Below are 13,994 nucleotides of genomic sequence, written 5' to 3'. Positions count from 1 at the left end.
ACACAGCTGGGGTAGACAGTGAGCGCGGAACAGAGGATTAGGATGAGATTTGGCTGGGTTTGGTGAAGAAGTGGGTCTTGAGAGCCTGTTTGAGGTTTTTTAGAGTGGTGGAGAGTCTGAGGGGGAGAGGTAGGGAATTCCAGAGAGAGGAAACAGCATGTGAGAAATCTTGAAGGTAGGAGGTGGAGGAAGTAATCAGTCGACAGGACTCTGTTCTGCCCCTTCTACTGTGTGTTGTGGCTGCAGTTCTAGTAAAGTTTATGCTACTGCTATTATAGTGCATTTAGCTTTCTGAGTGATAACAGCTATGGTGGCCAATTCCGGGCCGTTTTTTCAATCCCGAGTATCGGGATTGAAAAATGATCAATACCGGGATTCCAGGGATACTCGGGATTGGTTTCTTTTCAATGTGTCCCATCTCCCCGCTCTGCCCAAACCACATAACTGACCCTAATCTGGATGGACGGGAGGGCGGGTCACTTACTGAGCGGAGGTGAGATGCGGGGCAGTGCAGGTGGTGAACTCCGATGGGCGGCTGGCTGTGCAGCGTGACCTCTGACGTCATGTCAGGCTGTGCAGTGCGCATAGCCGGGGTCAAAGGGAACTGAGCAGGGGGAGCCGGGCAGCTTCTGAGCCTCCTGAGGACCCTCAAGGCTGCCCTGCATAGAAAAAAGTAAGGTGGTGGCAAATCCCGAAATCCCTGGGATTGGAAGCTCCAATCCCAGCCAGATTTAGGTTGGATTGCAAATTCTGCTAAGTAGCAGATTTTCCAATCCATGAGATCGCATGCTAGGGGCCGCCCATCGCAGGGCAAGGCCGCCCAGCATGCTGACCGCTGCTTTATCAAGCAGCAACTGTGATCGCACCGCAGTTTCTGCTTGATAGCAGAAGACCCGCCAGCATTTTTTAGATCACGGTGGCTGCATGTTATGTCACACAGCCGCCGTGATCAAGCAGAAAATGCGGGTGTATGCACAGGAAGGGCATTGCTCATGCGCCCGCATCGTTTTCGTAATTGTGATCCAACCTGAATCAGGCCCTTAGGCTGGGATCCTGCCAATCCTGATCCCGGGATAGGCTTCCATGATGATGATGATTTTTTTTCTGGTATTGTTGGAGTAATGCAAAATATTAAACATTGTTTCACATATTCAGCTCATGGACACATTTATTGCCTTTTTTCTATTACAGGTTAAGTATCCCATATCCAAATATTCCGAAATACAGAATTTTTTTGGGTGAGATAGTGAAACCTTTGTTTTCTGATGGCTCAGTGTACACAAAATTTGTTTAATACACAGTTATTAAAAATATTGTATTAAATGACCTTCAGGCTGTGTGTATAAGGTGTATATGGAACATAAATGCATTCTGTGCTTAGACTCTGGTCCCATAGGCAGGATATCTCATTATGGTATGCAATTATTCCAAAATACGGAAAAATCCAATATCCAAAATACTTCTGCTCCCAAGCATTTTGGATAAGCTATACTCAACCTGTATTTATATTGCACCAACAAACCAGTAGTACTCTTTGTCATACATTGAATTGCTTGTGATGGGAAACATGACATACGTGAAACATGTAAGGTATTATAATGACAATAGTGGCTGTTGGTGAAGATACGTATTCATGTGTACAGCTGTGTTAATAACTTGCTCCTATCCTTTGGTGGTTACAGGCAGTGGCCTGGCTCCTGGTATTTGGTGGCTACAGGTACTGTCCTAGTTCCATTCCCCAGTTATTTGGTATATGCAGGGCATTGCAGGCACTGTTCTAGTTCCTGGCTCAGGAAACATAACCACAAGTAAAGGGACCGTTCCTGGCAGTAATCTGGCTCCAGTCAGTTGGGGATTGCTTTTCCCTGAGTTATCCAATTAAATGCCGATACCCCATGTGTTAAGCCCCAGAGGGTGCACTTACTGCAGGTTTTTCCTCACAACATAAGGTGCTGCGAGGAAAAAAAATCTGCATTAAATGCACCTTCTGGGGTTTAACGCGTGGGGCAACCCATAGATTCCGGGCACTTGACATGGAATCTGTGGTTTAACATGCACTAGCCGAACGTTTGCTATGTAGAAAAAATGTGTAATAATAGAATAGCTCCGGGTGTTAAACCTGGAGCTTCACATGCTTGGCAAACACCAGTGCTAATTGAATCTGTCCCACAAAGTACCAATCAATGTTATGAATGAGAAGCAGCCAGCAGCTTCTTATGTGTGAAGCTGATGGCTGCTGCCCTCCAAGTAGGTGTTACATAGGTGTACCTGGTAACACTGGGAGGGGTATTGATGGCTATCAATGAGATAACCATTGAACCATCGATGGTTTGCTCACATTTATGGTTACCTGTGCTGGAGGGCATGGTGGACCAATCAGAGTCAGGGATGGGGGCTAGTGAGCCACTGCAGGATGAATATTTTTTATCAATACTAATTAGGGGGAAAAATAACCATTGGCTTCCAGACTGCAATCAATGGTGGAGAACCATTGTATATCGGCCATCGTTATCAGTGGCAAACCATCAATGATTGTTAATTGTGGATGTCCATCCCTAGGGAGTTGGGAGTAGTCACACCTCAGTTACGTTCACATTGGTGGCGTGACTGTGTGTCATCCCCATTGCTCACCAAGCTGCGGGCATACCCAGCACTTCCTGATCTGCCGAGCATGAAAGTTCCAAGATTATGCCATCCCCACCTACCAACTGCTAAGGTAAGCAGTAGTGGTAGAGACAAAACGGGTGTGGCAGCTGTGTAATAGCGACGCCCCCGGTTTTGTCTCAATTTTTTGGCCAGTTTCTGGCAGTTTTTCTAGCTCTGGGAAGTCTGTTATTACAGTCATGTAATGTACAGTTCTTAAAAGAAAATGCAGAATTTTAAATTTGCTTTTTAATAAATGTACACTTACTGTTTTTATCCTTTATTAACTTTATATACTATTAACCGTAACTTATCTTTCAGGGATACACAAAATGATGTAGAAGTTGGGATCCCGTCAGTCAAATCTAGAAGCCAGCAAGAACTATTAAAGGTAAGCAATTTACTTCAATATATTTCATTCTCAAAACGTTGGCACCAGTAGTACATTTTTAGGTTCATTGGGTATAGTATATATACTGTATACTATAAAACCTTTTTAAATTAACTTATTTCTCTTACGTCCTAGAGAATGCTGCGGTCCACATTAGTACCATGCGGTATAGACGGGTCCACCAGGAGCCATTGGCACTTTGAGAGTGTGGGCTGGCTCCTCCCTCTATGCCCCTCCTACCAGAATCAGTTTAGAAAATGTGCCCGGAGGAGGCGGTCACAGCTAGGGGAGCTCTCCTGAGCTTTCCTAAAAGAAGTTTTGTTAGAGTTTATTATTTTACAGGGAGGCTGCTGGCAACAGCCTCTCTGCAGCGTGGGACTAAGCGGGGGGAGCAGTGTCCGCCCTGCGGGGTCTGAGCCACTGACGCTGACTGGACACTGAGCTCCAGAGGGGTCTGATCGGTCTACGCCACAGGGGAACCGCTCGCCCCAGCAGCATACCGCCGACCCCTTACAGAGCTGAAGCAAGTGGTGAGTTAGTCACCGACCCCCCTAGCAAGCGGGGGGCCGGTGTGAAGATGGCGGCAACCTGTAAGGTACCAGAGGCACACTGTGCGGCGCTGTGAGGGGCGCCCTGGGCCAACGCTTACCCCTCACACTGGTCAGCAAGCCTGTCGGGGTCCAGGGATATCAGCCAGCACAAATCCTCAGGCCAGTTTAAACTTCAGGTGAGCGGGAAGACAGCGCCATGAAGGGGGCGGAGCTTCTCCTCAGAGCGGACCCTACAGCGTTCCAGCGCCATTTTCCTGCATGCAGTAGCTGAAGGAAGATTCTGGTCCCTCCACAGCAGCTCCAGCTTACTGTATAACGGTACCAGGGGATTGTAGAAGGGAGGGGTGGCTGATGTATTGACTGTTTGTCCTATTAAGGAGCACAAGTCAGCGCAGATAAGGGGTTTCTCCTTGTGATAAAGCGCTGGTGCGGGTTGGCTCCAATCTCTGTCTCTCTCTTGCCATTCTTGGGGGGAAACTCTGTCTGGCCCCACCTGTGTGTGTGTGTGGAGTGTTTGGTGGTCTCCTTTAGCAATGTCCAGGGATACTGTGTCATATGCTGCAGAGGATTTATCCTCCCAGGATGATCCCATTCCATGTAATCAGGTTAGCACTGGTTTAGCACAGATTCCTGCAAGGGAACCAGAGTGGTTTTCCTCTATCAAACTTTGGATTTCTCAGATTTCTGACAGGGTTGCTAGTAATGAATCTGCAACCCAGGTATTGCAGAACTCTATGGCTGTATGGCCCTTGTCTGGTACCTCAGGACACCCCGGTATATATCCCCACAAACGTGCGCTTGTGCAGGTAACACAAGACGACACGGATACCGATACTGACACTACAGATGGTGATGGGGATGTGTTACGGGAGTCTGCATCGCTAGCAAAGGGGGTGCAGCTGTTGATAGAGGCTATCAGAGATGTGTTAAAAATTAATGATACCACACCTGATCAGGTTGAGGAGGCTTTTTTCACAGAAAATAAAAAAGCCTCGCTGACCTTCCCTGCGTCACAGGAATTAAACGCTATTTTTGAAAAAGCAAGGGTAAACCCTGAAAAGAAATTTCAGATCCCCAAAAGGGTCCAGGTGGCGTTTCCTTTCCCTGACGAGGACAGGAAAAGATGGGGAAAACCCTCCCATTGTTGACGCATCTGTGTCCAGACTCTCAAAAAAGGTGGTTTTGCCTGTTCCAGGTTCTACCGCCTTAAAGGAGCCAGCAGATAGAAAGACTGATAACACGCTTAAATCAATGTACACTGCTTCTGGGGCCATATTACGTTCCACTATTGCTAATGCATGGATTGCAAAAGCAATAATGAAGTGGTCGGCTACCTTGCTTGAGGATTTGGATACAATGGATAGGGATGACGTTGCTTTATTTTTCTCTTACGTCCTAGAGGATGCTGGGGACTCCGTAAGGTCCATGGGGTATAGACGGGCTCCGCAGGAGACATGGGCGCTACAAAGAATCTGGCATAGACACTGGGGAGGCAGTAATTCTTTATATCCCCGGCCAGTTTGAAATATTTTGAGCGGGACCGAAGCCCGCCGCCGGAGGGGGCGGAGCTTGGTCCCTCAGCACTAACCAGCACCATTTTCTCCACAGAGATCTGCAAAGAAGCTGTCTCCCCGGTCTCTCCCCTGCTGAACACGGTGACACAGGGCTGAAAAGAGGAGGGGGGCGAGGGGGCACTTGTAAGGCGCAGTGAGTGTATTACACAGTAATCTAATATAAAAGCGCTGTTATCTGGGACATTATTTTCCAGTGTCAGTTGGCGCTGGGTGTGTGCTGGCATACTCTCTCTCTGTCTCTCCAAAGGGCATTGTTGGGGAACTGTCTCCTTATAACTATATCCCTGTGTGTGTGGGGGTGTCGGTACGAGTGTGTCGGCATGTCTGATGCGGAAGGCTCAGCTAAGGAGGAGGTGGAGCTGATGACTGTGGTGTCGCCGTTGACAACGCCGACTCATGATTGGATGGACATGTGGAATGTTTTAAATGCAAATGTGACCTTATTACATAAGAGATTGGACAAAGCAGAGTCCAGGGAAAGAGCAGGGAGTCAATCCACGGCTTCGGCTGGGTCACCGGGCCCTTCTGGGTCTCAAAAACGTCCCCTATCCCAGATAGCAGACACTGATACCGACACGGACTCTGACTCCAGTGTAGACTACGATGAAGCGAGGTTGCACCCGAGGGTGGCAAAAAGTATTCATTATATGATTATTGCAATAAAAGAGGTTTTGCATATCACAGATGACCCCTCGGTCCCTGACACGAGGGTGCGCATGTATAAGGAAAAGAAACCTGAGGTAACCTTTCCCCCATCCCATGAACTTAATGAGTTATTTGAAAAGGCTTGGGAAACTCCTGATAAACTGCAGATTCCCAAGAGGATTCTTATGGCATATCCTTTCCCTGCACGGGACAGGGTACGTTGGGAATCCTCACCCAGGGTGGACAAGGCTTTAGCACGCCTGTCCAAGAAAGTGGCGCTACCGTCTCCGGACACGGCAGCCCTCAAAGATCCTGCTGATTGCAGGCAGGAAACTACTTTAAAGTCTGTTTATGCGCATACAGGTGCTTTGCTCAGACCGGCAATTTCATCGGCATGGGTGTGTAGTGCAGTTGCAGCTTGGACAGATACCTTGTCAGCTGACCTTGATACCCTAGATAGGGATACCATTTTATTAACCTTAGGCCACATTACAGACGCAGTCTTATATATGAGGGATGCTCAAAGAGACGTTGGGCTGCTGGGGTCGAGAGCCAATGCCATGGCGGTTTCTGCTAGGCGCGCCCTGTGGACTCGCCAATGGACGGGTGATGCCGACTCAAAGAAACATATGGAGGTTTTGCCATACAAAGGTGAAGTTTTATTTGGGGAAGGTCTCGCGGACCTGGTTGCCACAGCTACCGCGGGTAAATCTACCTTTTTGCCTTTTGTTCCCCCACAGCAAAAGAAAACTCCATAGTATCAGATGCAGTCCTTTCGGTCGCGTAAGTCCAGAAGAGGTCGGGGCTCATCTTTCCTCGCCAGAGGTAAGGGTAGAGGGAAAAGAATGCCTGCTACGGCAAGTTCCCAGGAGCAGAAGTCCTCACCGGCTTCTACTAAATCCACCACATGACGCTGGGGCTCCACTGAGGGAGTCCGCACCGGTGGGGGCACGTCTTCGACTCTTCATCCAGGTCTGGGTTCTGTCAGATGTAGATCCTTGGGCGATGGATATTGTATCCCAATGCTACAAACTGGAATTCGAAGAGGTGCCCCCTCGCCGATTTTTCAAGTCGGCCTTCCCAGCTTCTCCCCCAGAGAGGGAAGTAGTGTTCGCTGCAATTCAAAGGCTGGATCAACAGCAAGTGATTGTCGAGGTTCCCCTAGTCCAACAGGGGAAAGGGTACTATTCGACCCTGTTCGTGGTCCCGAAGCCGGATGGTTCGGTCAGACCCATTTTAAATCTAAAATCCCTAAACCTGTACTTGAGAAAGTTCAAATTCAAGATGGAATCGCTCCGGGCTGTGATCTCCAGTCTGGAAGGGGGGGATTTTATGGTGTCACTCCTCGACATAAAGGATGCATACCTTCATGTCCCCATATATCCTCCTCATCAGGCGTACCTCAGATTCGTTCTACAGGACTGTCATTACCAGTTTCAGACGTTGCCGTTTGGGCTTTCCACGGCCCCGAGGATTTTCACCAAGGTGATGGCGGAGATGATGGTGCTGCTGCGCAGGCAGGGAGTCACAATTATCCCATACTTGGACGATCTCCTGATAAAAGCGAGATCGAGAGATCAATTGCAGAAGAGCGTGTCGCTCTCCCTGAGAGTGCTACAACAACACAGTTGGATTCTCAATCTGCCAAAGTCACAATTGATTCCAACGACTCGACTATCATTCCTAGGCATGATTCTGGACACGGAACAGAAGAGGGTTTCTCTTACGTCCTAGAGGATGCTGGGGACTCCGTAAGGACCATGGGGTATAGACGGGCTCCGCACCGCAGGAGATAGGGCACCTAAAAAGAACTTTTACTATGGGTGTGCACTGGCTCCTCCCTCTGTGCCCCTCCTCCAGACCTCAGTTAGATCTTGTGCCCAGTGGAGAATGGGTGCACTGCAGAGAGCTCTCCAGAGTATTCTGTTGAAAAAGAATTTTGTTAGGTTTTTTATTTTCAGGGAGTCCTGTTGGCAACAGGCTCCCTGCATCGTGGGACTGAGGGGAGAGAAGCAGGGCTAGCTTAACGGTTGGGCTCTGTTTCTAAGGCTACTGGACACCATTAGCTCCAAGAGGGAGTCGGAACACAGGTCTCACCTGGGGTTCGTCCCGGATCCGCGCCGCCGTCCTCCTCACAGATGCTGAAGAAAGAAGCCGGGTGACTATGAGAAGGTAGAAGACATCATAGGCGGCAGAAGACATCATATCTTCATGAGGTAAGGCGAGCAGCGGTAAGCTGCGCGCCATTGCTCCCATTCACACACACAGAGCAGCACTGAAGGGTGCAGGGCGCAGGGGGGAGCCCCCTGGGCAGCAATAAACCTCACATTTGGGCACTGACAAGGTAGATTAGGCTGCTGGGCAGTAATTCTACGATCCCCCGCCATTTTCTATAAAAAAAATCACCGGGACCGAAGCCCGCCGTCGGGTGGGCGGAGCTTGATCCCCAGCACTAACCAGCGCCATTTTCTCCACAGAAGCTGCATGAGGAAAACGCTGGCTCCCTGGTCTCTCCCCTGCTGAACATTCAGGCTGGAAAAAAGAGGAGGGGGGCATTTTGAGCGCAGTGAGTGGGAATCTGGTCATTTTATATATAAAAGCGCTATCTGGTCAAATTTTTCCAGTGATATTAAGCGCTGGGTGTGTGCTGGCATACTGTCTCTCCGTCTCTCCTAAGGGCCTGGTTGGGGTTTTGTCCCCTTATAGGTTAATCCCTGTGTGTGTGGGGTGTCGGTACGTGGTGTCGACATGTCTGAAGCGGAAGGCTTTTCCAAGGAGGAGGTGGAGCAAATGAGTGGTGTGTCCCCGTCGGTTGTGCCCACTCAGGAATGAATGGACATGTGGCATATGTTGAATGCAAGTGTGGCATCCTTACATAAGAGGCTTGATAAGGCTGAATTAGGGGGGACATCAGGGGGTCAATCCTCAGATTGGACTGACTCACAGGGCCCGTCGGGGTCTCAAAAGCGTCCCTTAACACAAGACACTACTACCGACACGGACTCTGATTGCAGTATCGACTTTGACGAAGTGAAATTGCACCCTAGGGTGACAAAAAGCATTCAGTGTATGATTGTGGCAATAAGGGATGTGTTGCATATTGCGGATGAACCCTCGGTCCCCGACACAAGGGTGCACATGTTTAAGGGAAAGAAACAGATTATAAATTTCTCTGAAGTGGATGCTGGGACTCCGTAAGGACCATGGGAATAGCGGCTCCGCAGGAGACAGGGCACAACTAAAGAAAGCTTTAGGACTACCTGGTGTGCACTGGCTCCTCCCACTATGACCCTCCTCCAGTTAGAATCTTGTGCCCGGCTGAGCTGGATGCACACTAGGGGCTCTCCTGAGCTCCTAGAAAGAAAGTATATTTTAGGTTTTTTATTTTACAGTGAGATCTGCTGGCAACAGACTCACTGCAGCGAGGGACTAAGGGGAGAGAAGCAAACCTACCTGACTGGAGATAGTTTGGGCTTCTTAGGCTACTGGACACCATTAGCTCCAGAGGGATCGAACACAGGACCCGACCTCGATCGTTCGGTCCCGGAGCCGCGCCGCCGTCCCCCTTACAGAGCCAGAAGCAAGAAGTGGTCCGGAAAATCGGCGGCAGAAGACCTCGGTCTTCAACAAGGTAGCGCACAGCACTGCAGCTGTGCGCCATTGCTCCTCATGCACACCTCACACTCCGGTCACTGATGGGTGCAGGGCGCTGGGGGGGGGCGCCCTGAGCAGCAATATAAACACCTTGGCTGGCAAATCATCACAATATATAGTCCCAGGGCTATATATGTGATAAATTACCCCTGCCAGAATTCCTGAAAAAAGCGGGAGAAAAGTCCGCCGAAAAAGGGGCGGGGCTAACTCCCTTAGCACACTGGCGCCATTTTTTCTTCACAGTGCAGCTGGAAGACAGCTCCCCAGGCTCTCCCCTGTAGTTTTCAGGCTCAAAGGGTTAAAAAGAGAGGGGGGGCACTAAATTTAGGCGCAATATGTGTATACAAGCAGCTATTGGGGGAAAAATCACTCAGTTATAGTGTTAATCCCTGCATTTTATAGCGCTCTGGTGTGTGCTGGCATACTCTCTCTCTGTCTCCCCAAAGGACTTTGTGGGGTCCTGTCCTCAGTCAGAGCATTCCCTGTGTGTGTGCGGTGTGTCGGTACGGCTGTGTCGACATGTTGGATGAGGAAGGTTACGTGGAGGCGGAGCAGAGGCCGATAAATGGGATGTCGCCCCCTGTGGGGCCGACATCAGAGTGGACGGATAGGTGGAAGGTATTAACCGACAATGTCAACTCCCTACATAAAAGGCTGGATGACGTAACAGCTGTGGGACAGCCGGCTTCTCAGCCCGCGCCTGCCCAGGCGTCTCAAAGGCCATCAGGGGCTCAAAAAACGCCCGTTACCTCAGATGGCAGACACAGATGTCGACACGGAGTTTGACTCCAGTGTCGACGAGATTGAGACATATACACAATCCACTAGGAACATCCGTTGCATGATCTCGGCAATGAAAAATGGTTACACATTTCTGACATGAACCCAAGTACCACATAAAAGGGGTTTTATGTTTGGGGAGAAAAAGCAGCCAGTGTTTTGTTCCCCCATCAGATGAGTGAATGAAGTGTGTAAAGAAGCGTGGGTTCCCCCGATAAGAAACTGGTAATTTCTAAAAAGTTACTGATGGCGTACCCTTTCCCGCCAGAGGATAGGTCACGTTGGGAGATATCCCCTAGGGTGGATAAGGCGCTCACACGTTTGTCAAAAAAGGTGGCACTGCCGTCTTAGGATACGGCCCCTTTGAAGGAGCCTGCTGATAAAAAGCAGGAGGCTATCCTGAAGTCTGTATATACACACTCAGGTACTATACTGAGACCTGCAATTGCCTCAGCATGAATAGTGCTGCTGCAGCGTGGTCTGATACCCTGTCAATATTAATACCCTAGACAGAGATAATATTTTGCTAACATAGAGCATATTAAAGACGTCGTCTTATATATATGAGGGATGCACAGAGGGATATTTGCCGGCTGGCATCCAGAATTAAGGCAATGTCCATTCTGCCAGGAGGGTATTAGAGACCCGGCAGTGGACAGGTGATGCTGACTTTAAAAGGCACATGGAGATTCTTCCTTATAAGGGTGAGGAATTGTTTGGGGATGGTCTCTGGGACCTCGTATCCACAGCAACAGCTGGGAAGAAAAACATTTTTTTTACCTCAGGTTTCCTCACAGCCTAAGAAAGCACCGTATTTTCAGGTACAGTCCTTTCGGCTTCAGAAAAGCAAGCTGGTCAAAGGCGCTTCCTTTCTGCACAGAGACGAGGGAAGAAGGAAAAAGCTGCACCAGACAGCCAGTTCCCAGGATCAAAAATCTTCCCCCGCTTCCTCTGAGTCCACCGCATGACGCTGGGGCTCCACAGGTGGAGACAGGTGCGGTGGGGGCGCGTCTCGGGAACTTCAGGGACCAGTGGGCTTGCCCACAGGTGGATCCCTAGGTTCTGCAAGTAGTATCACAGGGATACAAGCTGGAGTTCGAGGCGACTCCCCCTCGCCGTTACCTCACATCAGCCTTGCCTGCTGCCCTCGGAGAAAGGGAGGTAGTACTGGCGGCAATTCACAAGCTGTACTTCCAGCAGGTGAAATCAAGGTACCCCTCCTTCAACAAGGCCGGGGTTACTATTCCAAAATGTTTGTGGTACCGAAACCAGACGGTTCGGTGAGACCCATTCTAAAATTGAACTCCTTGAACACTTATATACGAAAGTTCAAAATGGAATCGCTCAGGGCGATTATTGCAAGCCTGGAGAATTTCATGGTATCATTGGACATCAAGGATGCTTACCTGCATGTCCCTATTTACCCTCCTCACCAGGAGTACCTCAAAATTGTGGTACTGGTTTGTCATTACCAATTCCAGACGTTGCCGTTGGTCTGTACCCGGCACCGAGGGTATTTACCAAGGTAATGGCCGAAATAATTATCCCGTACTTGGACGATCTCCTTATAAAGGCGAGGTCCAGTGAGCAGTTGTTCGTCGGAGTAGCACTATCTCGGGAAGTGCTACAACAGCACGGCTGGATTCTGAATATTCCAAAGTCGCAGCTGGTTCCTACGACGCGTCTACTGTTCCTGGGTATGGTTCTGGACACAGAACAAGAAAAAATAAGAATTTACTCACCGGTAATTCTATTTCTCGTAGTCCGTAGTGGATGCTGGGAACTCTGTAAGGACCATGGGGAATAGCGGGCTCCGAAGGAGGCTGGGCACTCTAGAAAGATTTATGACTACCTGGTGTGCACTGGCTCCTCCCACTATGACCCTCCTCCAAGCCTCAGTTAGGACATTGTGCCCGGACGAGCAGACATAATAAGGAAGGATTTAGAATCCCGGGTAAGACTCTTACCAGCCACACCAATCACACCGTACAACTCGTGATACTATATCCAGTTTGACAGTATGAAAACAACTGAGCCTCTCAACAGATGGCTCAACAATAACCCTTTAGTTAACAATAACTATTTACAAGTATTGCAGACAATCCGCACTTGGGATGGGCGCCCAGCATCCACTACGGACTACGAGAAATAGAATTACCGGTGAGTAAATTCTTATTTTCTCTAACGTCCTAGTGGATGCTGGGAACTCCGTAAGGACCATGGGGATTATACCAAAGCTCCCAAACGGGCGGGAGAGTGCGGATGACTCTGTAGCACCGAATGAGAGAACTCCAGGTCCTCCTCAGCCAGGGTATCAAATTTGTAGAATTTTGCAAACGTGTTTGCCCCTGACCAAGTAGCTGCTCGGCAAAGTTGTAAAGCCAAGACCCCTCGGGCAGCCACCCAAGATGAGCCCACCTTCCTTGTGGAATGGGCATTTACAGATTTTGGCTGTGGTATGCCTGCCACAGAATGTGCAAGCTGAATTGTACTACAAATCCAGCGAGCAATAGACTGCTTAGAAGCAGGAGCACCCAGCTTGTTGGGTGCATACAGGATAAACAGCGAGTCAGAGTTTCTGACTCCAGCCGTCCTGGAAACATATATTTTCAGGGCCCTGACAACGTCTAGCAACTTGGAGTCCTCCAATTCACTAGTAGCCGCCGGCACCACAATAGGCTGGTTCAGGTGAAACGCTGACACCACCTTAGGAAGAAATTGGGGACGAGTCCTCAATTCTGCCCTATGCATATGGAAAATCAGATAAGGGCTTTTACATGATAAAGCCGCCAATTCTGACACTCGCCTGGCTGAAGCCAAGGCCAATAACATGACCACTTTCCACGTGAGATATTTTAGATCCACGGTTTTTAGTGGCTCAAACCAATGTGATTTTAAGAAAACTCAACACCACGTTGAGATCCCCAGGTGCCACAGGGGGCACAAACGGGGCTGAATATGCAGCACTCCTTTCACAATGTCTGAACTTCAGGTACTGAAGCTAATTCTTTTTGAAAGAAAATCGACAGAGCCGAGATCTGTACTTTAATGGAGCCTAGACTCAGGCCCATATTCACTCCTGCATGCAGGAAATGTAGAAATCGACCTAGTGGAAATTCCTCTGTTGGGGCCTTTTTGGCCTCGCACCATGCAACATATTTCCTCCACATGCAGTGTTAATGCTGTGCCGTAACATCTTTCCTGGCTTTAATAAGCGCAGGAATGACTTCTTCCGGAATACCCTTTTCCTTCAGGGACGGCGCTCAAACGCAGCCGCGGTAAGTCTTGGAACAGACAGGGCCCCTGCTGAAGCAGGTCCTGTCTGAGCGGCAGAGGCCATGGGTCCTCTGATATCATTTCCTGAAGTTCCGGGTACCAAGCCCTTCTTGGCCAATCCGGAACCACGAGTATCGTTCTTACTCCTCGCCATCTCATTATTCTCAGTACCTTTGGTATGAGAGGCAGAGTAGGGAACACATAAACCGACTGGTACACCCACGGTGTCACTAGAGCATCCACAGCTATCGCCTGAGGGTCCCTTGACCTGGCGCAATATCTCTTTAGCTTTTTGTTGAGGCGGGACGCCATCATGTCCACCTGTGGCCTTTCCCAACGGTTTACCAACAGCAGGAAGACTTCTGGATGAAGTCCCCACTCTCCCGGGTGTAGGTCGTGTCTGCTGAGGAAGTCTGCTTCCCAGTTGTCCACTCCCGGAATGAACACTGCTGACAGTGCTAGTACGTGATTTTCCGCCCA

General features: G+C 49.4%; 1 protein-coding gene across 4 annotated transcripts in view; it reads left to right on the top strand.

The window, feature by feature from the left end:
• Positions 1-13,994, top strand: part of DMTF1 (cyclin D binding myb like transcription factor 1) — a 288,329-nt gene that overhangs the window by 46,333 nt on the left and 228,002 nt on the right. For all 4 annotated transcript variants that reach the window (XM_063926916.1, XM_063926917.1, XM_063926918.1 and 1 more), the window contains exon 2: positions 2,965-3,034. The gene's annotated coding sequence lies outside the window, so the exon portion shown is untranslated. The remainder of the gene's footprint in view (positions 1-2,964; positions 3,035-13,994) is intronic.

The sequence above is a fragment of the Pseudophryne corroboree genome, chromosome 6 (assembly GCF_028390025.1).
Source record: "Pseudophryne corroboree isolate aPseCor3 chromosome 6, aPseCor3.hap2, whole genome shotgun sequence".
Taxonomy (NCBI): domain Eukaryota; kingdom Metazoa; phylum Chordata; class Amphibia; order Anura; family Myobatrachidae; genus Pseudophryne; species Pseudophryne corroboree.
This window is presented reverse-complemented; position numbering and strand designations above follow the sequence as displayed.